Here is a 13,655-nt window from a genome sequence, read left to right as displayed (position 1 = left end):
TGAGTGCATCACTGCAGGGAAGAAGGATAAAGGAGTTTGAGGTGCAAGTTGTGTTCTTGTCTATCCTCCCCAGGTAGGGACCATCAAATTGTGGAGGTAAATGCGTGGTTGCACAGGTGGTGTTGGAGAGGGGGCTTTGGATTCTTCGACCATGGGATATCGTTCCAGGAAGAAGCATTGCTAGGAAGAGACGGGATCCACCTAACAAAGAGAGGGAAGAGCATCTTCACAGGCAGACTTGCTACCCTAGTGAGGAGGGCTTTAAACTAGGTTTGCTGGGGGAAGGAGACCTAAGCCCTGAGGTAAGTGGGATACCAAGAGGAAACACAAGGAGGAGGGTGCAACAGGGAAGGCCTCCTGATTCATACTGAGAAAGTAGGGCAATCGGCTAGGTATCTTAGATGCCTGTGCATGAATGCAAGAAGCTTGGGAAACAAGCAGGAAGAATTGGAAGTCCTGGCAATGACAAGGAATTGTGATGTGATTGGAACAACAGAGACTTGGTGGGGTAACTCACATGACTGGAGCCCTGTCATGGATGGGTATAAACTGTTCAGGAAGGACAGGCGGGGGAGAAAAGGTGGAGGAGTTGCACTGTATGTAAGAGAGCAGTATGATTGCTCAGGCCTCCAATATGAAACTGGAGAAAAGCCTGTTGAGAGTCTTTGGGTTAAGTTTAGAGGCGAGAGCAACAAGGGTGATGTCGTGGTGGGTGTCTGCTATAGACCACCAGACCAGGAGGATGAGGTAGATGAGGCTTTCTTCAGACAACTAACAGAAGTTTCCAGATCACAGGCCCTGGTTCTCATAGGGGACTTCAATCACCCTGACATCTGTTGGGAGAGCAATACAGCAGTGCACAGACAATCCAGGAAGTTTTTGGAGAGTGTTGGGGACAACTTCCTGGTGCAAGTGCTGGAGGAACCAACTAGGGGCCATGTTCCTCTTGACCTGCTGTTCACAAACAGGGAAGAATTGGTAGGGGAAATAGAAGTGGGTGGCAACCTGGGCAGCAGTGACCATGAGATGGTCGAGTTCAGGATCCTGACGAAAGGAAGAAAAGAGAGCAGCAGAATACAGACCCTGGACTTCAGAAAAGCAGACTCTGACTCCCTCAGGGAGTCAGAATCCCCTGGGAGGCTAATATGAAGGGGAAAGGAGTCCAGGAGAGCAGGCTGTATTTTAAAGAAGCCTTATTGAGGGCACAGGAACAAGCCATCCCGATGTGCAGGAAGAATAACAAATATGGCAGACGACGAGCTTGGCTTAACAGAGAAATCTTCAGTGAGCTTAAACACAAAAAGGAAACGTGGACAGATGACCAGGGAGGAATATAAAAATATTGCTTGAGCAGGCAGGGGTGTAATCAGGAAAGCCAAAGCACAATTGGAGTTGCAGCTAGCAAGGGATGTGAAGGGTCACAAGAAGGGTTTCTACAGGTATGTTAGCAAAAAACGGTCAGTGAAAGTGTGGGACCCTTTCTGAATGAGGGAAGAAACCTAGTGACAGATGATATGAAAAAAGCTGAAGTACTCAATGCTTTTTTTGCCTTGGTCTTCACAGACAAGGTCAGCTGCTGCACTGGGCAGCACAGTATGGGGAGGAGGTGAGCAGCCCTCCATGGTGAAAGAACAGGTTAAGGACTACTTAGAAAAGCTGGTCATGCACAAGTCCATGGGGTCGGATGCAATGCATTCGAGGGTACTCAGGGAGTTGGCTGATGTGATTGCAGAGCCAGTGATCACTATCTTTGAAAACTTCTGGCAATCGTGGGAGGTCCCAGATGACTGGAAAAAGGCAAATATAGTGCCCATCTTTAAAAAAGAGAAAGAGGAGAATCCTGGGAACTACAGACCGGTCAGCCTCACCTCAGGCCCTGGAAAAATCATGGAGCAGGTCCTCAAGGAAACCATTTTGAAGCACTTGGAGGAGAGGAAGGTGATCAGGAACAGTCAACATGCATTCATCAAGGACAAGTCATGCCTGACCAACCCAGTTGCCTTTTATGATGAGACAACTGGCTCTGTGGATATGGGAAAAACAGTGGACGTGATATACCTTGACTTTAGCAAAGCTTTTGATATGGTCTTCCACAGTATTCTTGCCAGCAAGTTAAAGTGTGGATTGGATGAATGGACTATAAAGTGTATAGAAAGCTGGATAGCCCGTCGGGCTCAACGGGTAGTGATCAATGACTATGTCTAGTTGGCAGCTGGTATCAAGCGGAGTACCCCAGGAGTCAGTCCTGGGGCTGGTTTTGTTCATCTTCTTCATTAATGATCTGGATGAGGGGATGGATTGCACGCTCAGCAAGTTCGCAGATGACACTAAGCTGGGGGGAGAGGTAGATACACTGGAGGGTAGGGATAGGGTCCAGAGTGACCTCGACAAATTGGAGGATTGGGCCAAAAGAAATCGGATGAGGTTCAGCAAGGACAAGTGCAGAGTCCTGCACTTAGGACGGAAGAATCCCAGGCACTGCTACAAGTTGGGGACTGACTGGCTAAGCAGCAGTTTTGCAGAAAAGGACCTGAGGATTACAGTGGATGAGAAGCTAGATATGCGTCAACAGTGTGCCCTTGTTGCCAAAAAGGCTAACAGCATATTGGGCTGCATTAGTAGGAGCATTGCCAGCAGATCAAGGAAGGTGATTAGGCCATATCTGGAGTACTGCGACAGGTTTTGGGCCCCCATTACAGAAAGGCGGTGGACAAATTGGAGAGTCCAGCGGAGGGCCATGAAAATGATTAGGGGGCTGGAGCACATGACTTACAAGAAGAGGCTGAGGGAACTTGGCTTATTTAGTCTGCAGAAGAGAAGAGTAAGGGGAGATTTGATAGCAGCCTTCAACTACTTGAAAAGGGGTTCCAAAGAGGATGGAGCTAGGCTGTTCTCAATGGTGGCAGATGACAGAACAAGGAGCAATGATCTCAAGTTGCAGTGGGGGAGGTCTAGGCTGGATATCAGGAAAAACTATTTCACAAGGAGGGTGGCGAAGCACTGGAATGGGTTACCTAGGGATGTGGTGGAATCTCCATCCTTAGAGGTTTTTAAGGCCCAGCTTGACAAGGCCCTGGCTGGGATGATTTGGTTGGGGTTGGTCCTGCTTTGAGCAGGGAGTTGGACTAGATGACCTCCTGAGATCTCTTCCAACCCTAATCTTCTATGATTCTATGACTGAGGCTACAGAACCCTAAGGCTAAGGCCGCAGGTGAGAACATGATCTTTTAGGTCTACACCTGCAGTTAGACAAGTGCCAAAGAGAGGAAATCCTACATTCCATTAGCACGGGCTTTAGAAGTCTTTAAAAACCATGCACTGCACAAATGGCAATCCTACTGATGTTTATGTGGTCACATTCTGGGATAACTTCTGCAAACCAGGAAGTACATGCAGGATTTCACAGACAAGAAAAAGAACTATGCTTTCTGCGCCATATACCCCCCCAACAGCATGGTAGTGGAGATATTCAGCATATAAAGCTGTGCTTAACTCAATTTTCACTTTTAAAGAGCTGCTGATGTTCTAATAAAGCACCAGTTTTTGAACACCAGTTTTACAAAACAAAAAATAAAACACAAATGTACACCGAAGTGCTGGAGGGAATGCCATGAAGAGAAACTATTATTAAATTATATTATTATTTATTTGGTATCCCCCAAGTATCTATCACTATGTTGTTAGGAAAATGTCCAGATTGAGTTTTTGTGACTGCACCCAATTAAACAAGGTATTTCTGCAAGTGACTAAGTTTACGCACATGAGTAGTCCCACTGATGTCAATGCCTAAAGTTAGGCATATATCCATGTAGTTTGCCAAACTGAAGCCTATGGCTACTTAAATAAATACCAGCTACAGAAATGTGATTGACCAAAATAAAAGAATTAAGAGAAATGGAGAGACTTATTGCCTATATTAAATTAACTTCTGAATTATGGGAGGAAATATGGGCCAAATGCAATGAACTAATATGACAAATAATAAATAAATAACAATAATAAATAAAAATAATTGCTTTAACTTTTACTAAATCAATTTGTATACTAACTAGAAAAGGAGTACTTGTGGCACCTTAGAGACTACCAAATTTATTTGAGCATAAGCTTTCGTGAGCTACAGCTCACTTCATCGGATGAAAGCTTAAGCTCAAATAAATTTGTTAGTCTCTAAGGTGCCACAAGTACTCCTTTTCTTTTTGAGAATACAGACTAAGACGGCTGCTACTCTGAAACCTTGTATACTAACTGTGACTCATATCCCATAAATCTTATCTCTGTTGTAGGCCTTCATATTTTGTATTTTTCACCCTCTCTTTTGATATTTTCATTAAAAAAAATTGGTCCACAACTTATAAAAAGTTAGTCACTAGAAAACTGGCGATAAGTCATGCAGGTGATTAAAGAAAAGACAAAGCCTCCTGGGTAGCCTGGCTGGCTCAAAGCACCCATGCTCAAATTCATTAGCACACTACCATGGGTAACAGAGATCTCACCCCCAGAGATGTAGTAAGGACAGTGTCTGCAGTTTTATTCCCATTGAGTTACTGTGGGATTACACCAGTATTAGTAAGATCAGAATCCCAGCCAGTCCACTGAATAGATATGGGAAGGTAACACCTTTCAGCCTCTATTTACCTGTATCGGATTCAAATTGTCAGACGTGAAAGGCTCCGTTACCCCACTGTAAGTACTCCGGGTCATCCAGTGGCTGTAAATTTTTTAAAATAAACCCACTTCACATGTAATATGTAAGGATAAGAGCTATCTTCAATTTATTTTCTACTTGGGGGTTAAAGGACAAGCTGTGTCATCACAAAACCCCATGAATGATTCTGGCAGCAAGAACGTGTGAACGCTGAAAGAATACACAAATAAAGTTACTCAAAAAAAGCACCCTAATTGGACCCTCAAAATAAAAAAGTGTCCAGCAGTGATCAGATAAAGCAGACTTCACTGCAAGTTTCATAGAGCTTAAGGCCAAAAGGGACCATTATATCTAGTCTGACTGTCTGTACCTCACAAGGCCGCAATTCCACCCAAATACCCCTATGTTGAGCCCCAAGATTTAGGCCAAAGCATTTTAGCCCTCAGGAAATTAAACGCTGTGAGCCACAGGCAGAGATCAAGAGAGAACGAGGTGCCAGCAGTGCCCAAAGCCCCTGCACTGGCAGAGAACTGATTAACTGAGAGATGCCCAGATGATCCCAGCAAGCAGTCCACATCCCAGGCTGCAGGGGAAGTCACATCCTCCCCTGCCCCCCCAAGAAGAAAAAACACCAGATCCCTGTCAATCTGACCAGAGAGATAATTCCTTCCCAACCCCAAATCAACGATCACTGTGACCCTGAGCATGTGGGCAAGGCACACTGAGACAGAGGATTCTTTGTACCACCTCAGAGCACTGGTCCACAGCAGCCGGGGTCCCATCTCCAGCTGTGGCCAATCCCTGATGCTTCACAGAAAGAAAGAAAGAAAGAAAGAAAGAAAGAAAGAAAGAAAGAAAGAAAGAAAGAAAGAAAGAAAGAAAGAAAGAAAGAAAGAAAGAAAGAAAGAAAGAACCAAATGATGTATGTGGGGTAAAAAACTCCTGCAGGCCAGCAGCTGAAGCCCTGAACCACGAGATTTCATTGTAGTCATTTTCTTAATGCAGAGCTACAAGGCTGCTCACACTCCCAAGAAAGCAGCAGAACTACAGACAAAGTTCCACATACAGGGTTTTTGTTATGAGGAAATTAATTTAACAATATGCATTAATCTCCTGACTGCAGGAAGGCTCTGCCATGACTGCCACTAGCCCCGGAACATGTCACTGTGGCAAGAGTTCTCTGCTCCTTCTCCCTGTCTCACAACACCAAACTGATCCCGGGTGACATCTAAATCCATCCCCCCTTCCCTGTGTGATCCCTTGCTGTCTTGCCCCAAAGGAAATTAAACCTTCTCCCAGCTTCCCAGCCTTCCCCATATACAAAAAGAACTGCACCTGAAAGCCCCCACTCTCCCCACCTCTCTACGGCAGCTGCCTCTCTAAACCTTGCAAACCTATACTCCTCAGGCTGGGAACACATTGTGAGAGATGAGGCACAACACCCGCAAGGGACAGTGGAGGTGTAGTGGCACTCCGTCTAGGCAGGAATCCTGACCTGCAAAATAGCCTTGCAAATCCCCAGTCTAATAAGCCTTGCAAGCCCCACAGAAATAGCCAGGCCTGTGGGCATAAACACACTCTAAAAGGGCAGCTAGCTAATAGAACTTAACAGCAACATTATCGGCTTGAAACTCAGAAGCCCATCTGCACTTTTAGAAAGTCACCAAGCCCCACCTCGCACCCAGACAGCACTGCAAAAGTTTCCCTATGGTTGCTATTTCTTTGATGGTCACCATGCTTGCAAGAAGTATTAAGTGTGGCCTTTTATTTGTTACAGTAATAACAATAACAACAGTTCAGTCTTTTATGGTGCTTTCTATCAGTAGATCCCAGAGTGCTTTACAAAGGATATCACTGCCACCATTTTAAGGATAGATGAACTAAGGCACAGAGCTGGGGAGCTCAGGGCCCCCCAATAAGTCAGTGGCAGAAGCAGGACTAGAACCTGGGTCTCAGGAATCCCCTAACAGGGCCCTAATCACAGTACCACACTGCCAATGCCAGTCCGCTGAAAACTAGCTGGCAAGTTTAATATTTCCATTTTAATAAACAATCCATTGCACTTACACATCAATTTTCATCCTCAGAGCACTTTACAACATGAACTAATTAATCCTCTTCACCTTCCTTCCTCAAGAGAGGATTCTTTCTGCTGCTCTAATGCAGATTTTAAAACTCCACGTTAAAAAAGAATAAAAAAGAATTTGCCAGATGTGCATGCAACATAAGGACATCCCAGGATCTTCTACAGGCTTCCTCTTTGCCTGATGGTAAAAGTGTGCATATGGCTAACTTAGCGGTGCAATGAGAAATGCATGACTGGTAAGCACAGTCCGAGAGCCCTTAGTGGCCTACACTGAGTAGCAAATTCTCCTTAAAGTGATAGGATATGTCTACACTGAAAATAAAGACCCCACCCCAGGCTAACTGATTTGGGCTCGCACTACAGGGCTTAGAGTTGCCAGATGTCCGGTTTTTGACCAGAACACCTGTTAAAAGTCATGGCACCACTCTGCATCCCAGACGCGGCCCGCAGGTCCAGCTCCTAAGAGGGGGGGGGTCATGGGACTCCGCATGCTGCCCCCGCCCCGAGCACTGGCTCCACATTCCCATTGGCTGGGACCCGCAGCCAATGGGAGTTGCAGGGGTGATGCCTGTAGGCGAGAGCAGCAAGCGGAGCCTCCTCCTTTAACGTTGCCAGTGTAGACAAGCCCTCAGACTTCTGTTGTCAAGCTAGGCTCTTTGCTCAGCTTCCCTGCTGAGAGGCAAAGAATTCCATTAGTCCTTGGAGCTTGAACTGTTTCTCTGGCCCCCTTGTTGATCTGAGTCAGTTTCAACCAGTTGCTTAACGACTTTTCATCCCATCCATACAAGGGGGTGACACACACTTATATCTTTTAGTCTGCCCTGACAGCAAGCTTAATTTCTTCCTCCTCGCACAGGGTAGCCATGCAACGTACAGGGGAAACTGAGGCACATACCGGAGTCTTTAAAAATATTACAAAAATTCCCACTTTGTTACACAGTCCATTTTACAGACAAGGAAAGTAAGGCTCAGAGAGGCTGAGAGACTTTTGCCCATGGCCCCACATAGTGAGTCAGTGGCAGAGCTAGGATTATAACTCGTATTTAGGTTTGGAAGGATTAGATTTTTAGCAGTAAATGTCTGTAAACGTCAGTTTCATGGTACATCCACATATTGATGAAAAAGTGTTTCCCTCAACAATAACTGAAATTTACTCTAGTTTAAAGTAAGAGAAATGCTGCTTGAGCACTAGAGTTTGATTTAAGGATATTTACTTTGTATATTTGGACATGCGATGTAACGGAAACAAAGCTTTAGATCTTTGAATCTCAACGTCTAGTGTCATTAAAAAACTATTGCCTGGCTCCCCAATTGTCTGCTCCCCCCCATAAATTTCCCACAACCGTAGATATTTAAATCAATAAAAATGCTTAAGAATAAATCGAATTCTCCTAACCCTTTTCATAGTCTTGGCCCCTCCCATGCTTATTGCTCCCCTTACCTTTATAATCTAAAACAGGCTTCAGTACATTTCACCCAAGGTAGTGACCCAGCACTGACCACTCAAATAACAATCTTACAGCCATTTGATCAAATTGCGATTGCCAAAGAAAACTGTCCAGTGTCATCTCTTTTCATTGTCACTTTACAAACAACAGCACAAAAAAGTATAGAGTAAGGAACAGTTCTACAGTACCAGAATGGACTGCTCAGCATATGACAGGCCTTTTCCCGTTCTGCTATCCGTGATTCTATTACTAAGGCCCTTTTTCATAGAGCAGATAAATCTGAACAGAAATGGTTACCTACTCCAAAAAACCCCACACCCCCTCATTTAAGCGTGATTGTTTGGAAATCTATCTACAACGTATGAATTCTGAAGCATTATGTGAATATGTGAATTTTCTGTAACTGGAAAGTTATACGAGGAAAAGGTCTGCTCTTACTAACTCTCTCTCACCAACCACAACAAGAAGGCAAGACTGAGCAGGAGGAGGAGAGGAGGGTCTTGTCAGTCTTTTCAGGATACCAACTCATTGTTACACCACTCATGAAAAAAATAGTATTTTCTATTTCAATTACAATAGCAAGTAGGGTCCACAACCATGGATCAAGTCCCCTTTGTGCTACAGGCTACAAAATCAAGTCAGTCCCTCCTTCAAAAGCTGACAGTCTAAGCTTTATGACAGATGCAACAGGTGGCAGAAGTCTCTACCCCACCTGGAGGAAAGAGGCAATCCTAAATGTATACCAACAAACCCTCATACAAGACCCATTTCACACACAGTTACCAGTCCTTTCATGTGTGAACATCTCTGCTGGACTTTTTTAAAATACATACATTTTCAGAAGCCTTTCTACTTAATGAATTCCTCTCAAAAATACATCAAAGAGATTCCTATTTGCAACAGTCCTCACCAGGGGAATACAAATAAAGTGTTTTATATAATTTTCCCAGCAGGCCTTTTCTTTACATTTTTTTTCCAACTGAAAAAGATTAAAATTATTCAATTATCTAATCTTTCCTCATTTACATTGGAAATGTGTCACAAAGATGATATTTTACATACAGTGATATAGTGGTTTTCACCCCAGAGGCTCACAAAGTGCTATACAGACTCTATAAGGAGATCACCACTCAAATACTGTTTAGCAGGGCACAGAAACATGCAGCAAACTAGGTCAGGAAGCAAATGCTGTATTCAACTGAAACTGCAGGGAGAATTTTAGATAAGCAGAATGCAATTATCTGATTGAGCACACCAGGAGTTAACTTGAAAATGTTACTAAGCTCTTTAATGATCATAAGCGGGAAGAACCTTAGGCCAGATTTGCCACTGCCTTACACCCTGAGTTGTCACTTACATCTGTGCAGAAGGCATGCAAGCTGGGTGCAAGATGATACCAACTTAGAACTCTCCACACACACACACGACTGTTTTACAATCATTTTGCACAGAGATTACACAAGACGCACAGCAATGGAGAATCAGGCCTCTTAAAAGCACTGCCAGAAGTATACTGCCCCCCTGGAAGCACCGGGGGGGTCAGATTTTCAAAAGATATTTAGGTACCTAAAGATGTTGTTAAATGTCTATTAGAATTTTCAGGGACTCAGGTGCCTAACCCGCTTTTGGCACTTTTGAAAACTCCTCTAGGCCCCTGCATCTTTAGGCACCAAAAAAACTTTGAAAATCTGGCTCTGAATTGCTACTGACTCAGAGGGAAGAGAGCCACCTATTGCATAAACACACCTTACACTACCCTCGGTTTTTCTTCAGGGTTTCCTACCAGGTCAGACCCTTCTTGCTCCTGAGGTCTAACAAGATCCCAGCACACAGGATAAAACAGTTTACAAACACACATTTGCATAGAGACTAAAGCTCGTCTAAATACTTAGCTCAAAATGGGCTTTTTCAACCAAAATAAGGCATTTCTATCAAAATGGAATTTGCAGTAAGAGAGCCCATTTTCAACAAGGTTTTTTGAAAATGAAAAAAACTTGGAAGAAAACGGATTTTTTTCAGTATTTCAACAAACCCCTCCAAAAGTTTCAGAGAAATTTCAATGTTAATATCAACATTTTTTGTGGGAAATAAACATTTAATGGCCAGCTTTAATAGTGATTTGTATTTCACATTTAAAACCAACATTTTAAGAATGAATCTGTTTAAAATGTTGAAAGTTACATGTAAAAATCAACAACCAACATCTGTAAGTGGAGCACAACCCTCACCAAGAGTTTTCTAAGGATAACTCAGTAATAAAGAGATGATTGTTGACAGGGAAGGAAGAACAATAGCGGGCAGATCCTTTTCAGTGCCAGGAAAAATTTGTCACTGATATTTAAAGCAAACTGAATGGGGAGCGGGATAATTATTAGCTCTGATGCAGGCTGGGAGAGAACCCAAAATAGTGAGAAGCAGATCAAAAAGGACAACTTGGACATATGTGAACGTTATTCGTTTATACAAAACAAGATCGTTGTTGGACGAGATCAAAAAGCTTTACCGCTTCCCCGAAAAATGCCAAACACAAGTCAGATGAACGCTGTTTGTGATGACCAATTTGAAAAAGAAATGCATTCCTTATACTGACCTCCACTCTACCTGCAGCCCTTCATGTCAGCCCATCAGCTGAACCAGACAAGCGGGTTGCTATTAGTCTGCTTGGGAAACCAACCTGAGACACTCTTGAATAAGAAAATAGTAACCTGTTAATATTCTGAGCAATCCAAGTAGGCTTAATGAAATCAGCAAGACCTGAATCAGAATTTCAAGCAGCTGGCTGAGTTAGCATTCAGAGCAGATTCAAAGGTGGGGGGGAGGGAAATCTCACCAAGGAATCACTGTTGAATATTTCACAGAGTCCAGAAGGAAAGAGATCAAAGCTACCATATATTGAATCTATAGTTATGTTTACCACCTTCAGTTTAATAAGTTCGATTTAATAAGTGTCTGTAGCTGAGTCTCTGAACAGTGTCTCCTTTCACACTGTAAGCTTGTAGTAGACTATAATACTCTAGCACTCCCCTGGGGACGGGGTGGACACTGCTTCTGTCTTGGAGTCCAGGGCACAACCCTCTAGCTGTGCTGCTCGAGGTCTCTGAGCCCCTGCATGGGACAGTTAAAGTAATACAAACAAAAAGACACTTACTCCTACAGCCCACAAAAAAGAGAGCCCTAGGCCATCAGGAAGCCAAAGCAAACAAAAGAAAAAAGTACCAGCCCTTTTCAATGGTGAGTGGTCCTATCCAGCCAAGCTCTCTAGCTGTTTCTCCAGTCACCAACCCCTTCTTCTGGGGGTCAGTGAGCTCTGAGCTGCAGTCCTGCTCCTTCAGAGTGCTACCCTGCACTAAGCAGGGATCCTCCCTTTTGGTGGCCCACTCTTTAACTCCTTCCTGACTGGTGTGGAGCTATGCATCACAAAGCTCTTTGGGACAGGGTTTTATCTTCCTTTCTTACGTAGGTTTGCGTATCTATTTTTCTTAGGCTTTTCTAGAACATCCATCATCGAGACTATCCAAGCACCAGAACTGAATGTAAATGGGAATTTCCATCCTGAGGACAGGTGACGATGTGGGCTGTTGGAGACAATTATAGCACTGTGGAGAGTGAGAAGGCCAGATCATACAGATCTGTTTGGGAAGAAGCAGCGACAAGACAGGGACACAGAATAGAAATAGCTCTGCATCTCAATGCAGTGCTCAACACACAATTTCATGTGCAGGTTGCTGTTAGAGCAGGGTGTCTCAAGCTTTCTGATAGCATGGACCATGGCTTGTTACTGAGATGTGTCTTGCGGGCACCTCCCATTCATACAGGCCCCCAGCACCTACCCCTACACTGGCAACTGTGCAAGCTCCAAATGGTGATTATTACAAACCTCTGCACATGACAGTCAAAGGGACATGAAAGTGTCCACATGAAAACATCCCTTTAACTGTCCTGAATTCAGTAAAAAGTCTTGACTGAAAAAGGTTTTACTTTGCTCATTTCCTCTCCCTCTACCAACTCTTCTTCCTGAACAGGTTTGCTGACACGTGGTCTGCTGTCATCCTATGCATGTGCTTCTCGTGCCCTTCCCCTGAATAGGTTTCCCAGCTGCCTCAGATCTTTCTGTCTAAATAGCAGCACAGAGTGGCTCTGTTCCCAATCCTTCCAGCCCCTAATGGATAAAGCTCGGTTAGCTCCTCGTTCACAGCTCGAATACCTGTAGAAAGAGCTGAAAAGAGCCACCACCACATCACCAGACAGTAACCAGAGAATCACCCCCCAGCGCCCTGTTGAGCACAGTTTGGTAACTAGTGGCTAAGACAGAATTGGCTGACGCTGGAGAATTCTTTTTTTTTTTTAAATTATGAATTCAACCTCAGCTCTTATTTTCCAGATGCTTTGTTCATAGTGCTCTTGCAATTCACGTACCGAGCTCATTTTACACCGTACCACTGTAAAATGCTCCAGTCCCACAACAGCTGCCACGGTTCCGAGACGACCTGCTTTCCTGTTTTGGCTGGTGATGAGTGATGCCCAGGGGGAACTGCCAGCAGGAGATGGGAGTGCTGATTTATCCATATGCCAAAATAGAAAGAATGCTGCTACTTCCAGCACTGCAACATTTTGCTTCAGAAGCCCTGACTAGTGGGACATGCTCTCTCTGGAGCTACTTATTAAACTCTTCTGCTGCCTCAGTCTTGGGCCCTCTCACATAAGTGAGGAAGGAAAGTAATAGGCAGGAAACCATGTGTGTGCCAGTACGGAACTTTACCCTCCTGTTCACTGTATACACAGATCATAGAATATCAGGGTTGGAAGGGACCTCAGGAGGTCATCTAGTCCAACCCCCTGCTCAAAGCAGGACCAATCCCCAATTTTTACCCCAGATTCCTAAATGGCCCCTTCAAGGATTGAACTCTCAACCCTAGGTTTAACAGGCCAATGCTCAAACCACTGAGCTATCCCTCCCCCCACCTTGTACTCTGCTTTCACTAGTGCATCTACTTTACAACACATGGCTATGATGGGTTTGTGATCTAACCTCCACAGACTTCGCCCACATGGATATTTAACTCAGTCTCTTCTTTCTTCCTAGAACACGATCCTTACATTGCAGTAAACATATCAGCTGGCACATACTTTCACATGCTGTACACAAAAAGAAAAGGAGGACTTGTGGCACCTTAGAGACTAACCAATTTATTTGAGCATAAGCTTTCGTGAGCTACAGCTCACTTCATCGGATGCATACTGTGGAAAGTGTAGAAGATCTTTTTATACACACAAAGCATGCAATAAATTGGTTAGTCTCTAAGGTGCCACAAGTACTCCTTTTCTTTTTGCGAATACAGACTAACACGGCTCTTACTCTGAAACATGCTGTACACAAGACTCCCATACCTGAATTTTAGTTCACATATTCAATCTGACTTTGACACTGTGAGTTGCTATCTCACGGGGCTTTTCTTAAAAAGCTCTCCATGAATCA

The 13,655-nt window shown here is 44.1% G+C and overlaps 1 protein-coding gene across 7 annotated transcripts in view; it reads right to left on the bottom strand.

Moving 5' to 3' along the window:
* CTIF (cap binding complex dependent translation initiation factor) overlaps nt 1-13,655 on the bottom strand; it is a 347,267-nt gene that overhangs the window by 239,921 nt on the left and 93,691 nt on the right. The window lies entirely within an intron of this gene.

This window comes from Lepidochelys kempii, chromosome 5 (assembly GCF_965140265.1).
Source record: "Lepidochelys kempii isolate rLepKem1 chromosome 5, rLepKem1.hap2, whole genome shotgun sequence".
NCBI classification, from domain to species: Eukaryota; Metazoa; Chordata; order Testudines; family Cheloniidae; genus Lepidochelys; species Lepidochelys kempii.
Note: the sequence above shows the minus strand (reverse complement) of the source record. Positions and strands in the feature narration are given on the sequence as shown.